The sequence below is a fragment of the Adiantum capillus-veneris genome, chromosome 15, assembly GCF_014529385.1.
Source record: "Adiantum capillus-veneris isolate H3 chromosome 15, ASM1452938v2, whole genome shotgun sequence".
NCBI classification, from domain to species: domain Eukaryota; kingdom Viridiplantae; phylum Streptophyta; class Polypodiopsida; order Polypodiales; family Pteridaceae; genus Adiantum; species Adiantum capillus-veneris.
The window spans coordinates 76,517,652-76,522,457 of NC_140945.1; positions in this window are offsets into that span (position 1 = coordinate 76,517,652).

A 4,806-nucleotide genomic window follows, 5' to 3' on the forward strand; every position below is an offset into this window, starting at 1 on the left:
ACAATTTCCTCAATCACTACATGTGCCTTGAAGGGCTAGGGATTCCATTAGAGGCTTGTCCACAGAAAAAGATAATCTTACCCTCTTGAGCGTTCTAAGCAGCTCAACGCAGACCTCCATTCTTCAACCTTGTCATTTGCAGACTTGTCCGCAGAAAAAGATACTCTTACCCTCTTTAGCGTTCTAAGCAGCTCAATGCAAACCTCCATTCTTCAACCTTGTCAGTTGTCCCTCTTGCTCCTATGCCATGCATGAGCTCAGTGCTCTGATGCACAATATTGTCAAAATGAGCTACATCTAGTTTGCCCTCCAAAACTCGAAGGTTCCTAGCCTTCCAGACCTAGTTCAGGTAACAATACTTGATAATTTTTGTGCACACCAAAACGGCCTGGTTTTGGATGCCACATCCTCCCAAGATCAAATCCGTATAGAAGATGATCTTCCAAGTCCTTCTCACCCATTTGCAAATCCTAGCAGCTAGCCCTTGCGAAGTAGGGCACTGGCCGAATAGATATAGGGGTCTTCACAGGTTGCCTTGCATCCACAGTAAGTTTCAGAGCCGATCCCTCTAGCGTGCACCTTAATCCTAGTAAGCAAGGCTCCCCATAACACTTTCCATATAAAAATCTTTATGTATTCCAGCCCTTTAATCTCCCACATAGTACTAACACTCCTCTGTCAGTGTTCTTCTGACCAGTTTTTCTTCCATACTTTGTTGAGTGGGACAAACCAATCTGTTTTGTACACCAACACCTTACATGTACTCCAGGTCTTCGAAAGTAGGAACACCTTGTCTTTCGGCCAATGTCAGGCTGTCCAATCCAATTATGCTTCAGGGGAGATAAGGATGACAGCACTTCCAAGTGTGGACTAATCACAAGCCTTTCGTACAACCCAACTTATGTTGCACCACCATGAGCTAATGATGTTGGATGCCATGGCTCGATGTGAGCATGGCTTGCTTTGTAAATTTTTGGTATTAATACATCTCTCACTCACAATTTGTGAGTTTTGTATTAAAAAAAAATATTCTACCATTTTTAAAAACAAGGTGAAAGTTCACTATAGACTACGTAATGCTATTGAGAGGAATTTAATAATAACGGGGTTCTAAGATTCTTTGTGAGAGGAAAACTGAGAAAGTGACACTAGCACTTCAAAAAAAAAAAAACACGTTGTCACTTATTTATTTTTTTTGGTCACGATGGAATATTACACTTTTTTTGAGGAACTATAACAATGACTTATTTAGATTACAATTTATACTATATAGATTACAATGTATCTATACTATATATTAATGGAGCTTAAAGTTTTTAAGGAAGGAGAGACCTCCAGTGCCACTCATTGGTTCATTTCAAATAGAACTTTACATAACATCCAATCTAAAAGCAAAATTGAAGCGTAAGATTTAAAATGTTAAAGTGAAGGTAGATTTGTATGAAATGAGAAGCTGTTGACACGTTGACTGTACAGTCAACAGTGTAACTGTACAGTCAACAGTGTAAAGTGAAAAGACTTATACACTACATATAAGTCTCTAAATGGGTCTACTTTTGCATCTATTAATTAATTTGCGGTTAAGATTTCTTCTTTCTTAACTTTTAAAACATGGAGCTCAATTGGAGCCAATACACATGCTCTGTTCCTCCCTCGCCCAACCCCACTACATCCTCCTTCCCTTGCTCGGTTGTGAGCGTTACCTCTTCAAAATTCAGATGCCTCCCCCTCCTTCCAAATCACGTGCGGATAGAGCTTGTCTCTATCCCTTCTCTCTCTCTCTCTCTCTCTCTCTCTCTCTCTCTCTCTCTCTCTCTCTCGCGCGCGCGCGCATGCCATCTGCCTCAGACACCCTCTCTCCTTTTCTCACTACACTCAATCCTGCAATCAATTGGTCCGCCTCTGTTACATGTCTCCCCCCCCTCCCACCAAACCAAAGCGCCCCCTGATCAGCCGTTCACAAAACCCTCTTGCTTAGCAGCCTCGACTATCGTAGCACGAAGAGGAAGGCCATTGCATACCGCCTCGCAACTATCATTAAAAACAAATTCTCTTCGTTTTACTGCATCCCCTGGCGCTGACGCACGGCATCAGTCTCTCCCGAATCTCCCTGCCTACGTGTTCCCACAAAAACACTCTCTCTTGTATAACAGGTCTTGACGGATCCTACCACGTTAAAATACTCTTCTTCTTCTCTCTCTCTCTCTCTCTCTCATCTTGGGATAGTTTCCTACGGCATTAAAACTCTCTTCTTCTTCTTCTTCTTCTTCTTCTCTCTCTCTCTCTCTCTCTCTCTCTCTCTCTCTCTCTCTCTCTCTCTCTCTCTCTACGTGCCATGCACCGCCTTTTGACCCCGTAAAACGATAGAGAATCTCTACCTCCTCATGCTTGCCTCTTGCGTGCGACAAGTGAATTGTCTCCTCCATGTCGTCATGAAAACGACTAGACATATTGACATTCCCTTTCACAAGAGCAGAGAACAAGAGAAGAAGAAAAAGAAGAAGAGACCTTAAAGATCTATCTCACGAGGAGACTTGAACTCAAGAGTTGTTATTCAAGATAGAAACGGTATTTTGGAAACTAAAAACGGCACGATATCAAGCCGAGACACATCTTTTCCGAACATTGTTGCCTTGGAAAAAAGTTTGCAGCTTTTCTCTCTCTTCGTCTCATCGATGGGCATCTATCTTTTGTGATTCCTATAAAAACTAATGAAAAACAACGTTTTGGGGACCTAATAGAGCTTAACATTTTTTAGGAAGGAGAGGGCCTCCAGGTGTCACTCATTGGTTCATTTCAAAGAGAACCTTACAAAACATCCACTCTGAAAGCAAAATTGAAGGGTAAGATTTAAAATGTTAAAATGAAGAGTAAGTTTACTTTCTACTCTAAATAGAATAGGGTAAGATTTAAAATGTGAAAGTGAAAGGTCAGGTTTTAGAAAATGAAAACCTTTTGACAATGTAAAGTCAAAATACACATAACGAAAAATTGTATTTTAGTGAAGATTTAGTTATTAATAGAAAAAATATTTTGGCTTTATTTTTTCAAGAGACTTCTTTCAAGATTAATATTGACATTTTTATTTAAAGATTTATCAAAGTTTATATTTTTTAAAGAAATTGAGAAAAAAAAACGCTCGCCTATTCATGCATCAACTTGGGAGAGGGATGTCTCGTGTTGAGGACATGCATACAAATGAAGGGATTGTTATCCACGTTAGAGAGAGAGAGAGAGATCGTCAAGCTTATAGGGACTCCATCTCACTAGGGGATATTTTTAAAAGATAGCTAGCATTTTTCATCCGTCGACAATGAGATAAATGCTTTAGAGTAGGTAAAATCCCAACAAAAACCAACCCTGACATTGGCACCTCAGATAGGGAGAGACATTTGCCAGTTGATGGGCCTTTTACCAATTGTGGGATATTTCATTCTTTTAATTTTTAAGAGTGAAACTATGGGCCACATTTAAATTTCTATAAATGTAGGAATTGTTATCCACGTTGGAGAGAGAGAGAGAGAGAGAGAGAGAGAGAGAGAGAGAGATATTTTATTGTCAAGCTCATAGGGACTCCATCTCACCAGGAGATATTTTTAAAAGGTAGCTAATATTTTTCATCCGTCAAAAATGAGACAAATGCCTTAGAGTAGGTAAAATCCCAACAAAAACCAAACTTGACAGTGGCACCTAGAATAGGGAGAGACATTTCCCAGTTAATGGACCTTTTAGCAATTGTGGAGTATTTCATTCTTTTAATTTTTAAGAATAAAAATGTGGGCCACGCTTAACTGTCTATTTATTCTATGAATTTTGGCAGGCAAGGGTGCCTATCAAAAATCAATGAGAGAGAGAGAGAGAGAGAGAGAGAGAGAGAGAGAGAGAGCAATCATAGCCATCTATGCTTTTATTTAAAGAGATTGAGAAAAAGGAGATCGCTCCCCTGCCCACATGTCGACTTGGGGCCATCTCTTTAGCTACAGTGCCAATTTATCTACTTTGTCACATTGCCAAGTCATGTGTGTATGCACACATGAGATTGCTATCCACCCCAACACACGCACACACGTGTGTGTGTGTGTGTGTGTGTGTGTGTGTGTGTGTGTGTGTGTGTGTGTGTGTGTGTGTGTGTGTGTGTGTGTGTGTGTGAGAGAGAGAGAGAGAGAGAGGTCTGGAGGGGGGGACACAACCCTTTTTTGTTCGTGTACTCTTTCTTTCAACATCGGATTATTTGGGGTTTGGACTACTCAAGGTATACCAACTTTGAATCAGGTTACAAGTTGACTTAAAATTCTCTCGGATTGTCCATGCCAATATTTACAAATGAAAAATAAACGCCGAAAGGGGTTCTCTGGCCTTATAATTACGTCCTACGTGAGTGGCATCAAGTCTTATTATCAATTTACTAATTGATATAGCACAAGTTAACATCTCTTTCATGAGTGAGCCAATTACTCTAGAGTGAACGTTTTTAGCCATTACATTGTAATTGTGCCGGTGATTACCTTTGGGTTTTTTTTATTTGAGTTTTTATAGTGTTTTTATATTCCATGTCAATGAAAACTTGATAAAGTCAAAGATGCCTACATACATATGGAGGCCAAGTTACCAAATAAATTACAAATTAAGGGCCGGGGCTTGTCTATGCCAGAAGCAAAATAAAAAGGGGGATTTGTGGCTTTGAAATCCATCATCTCGTCCTACATTTGAGATATTCGTTCTACTATCAATCATCCATCAATGATGTTGTTGCCTATGTCATGTTTAGAAAAAAACTGTTAACAAACCCTTTGGTAATATGTAAGC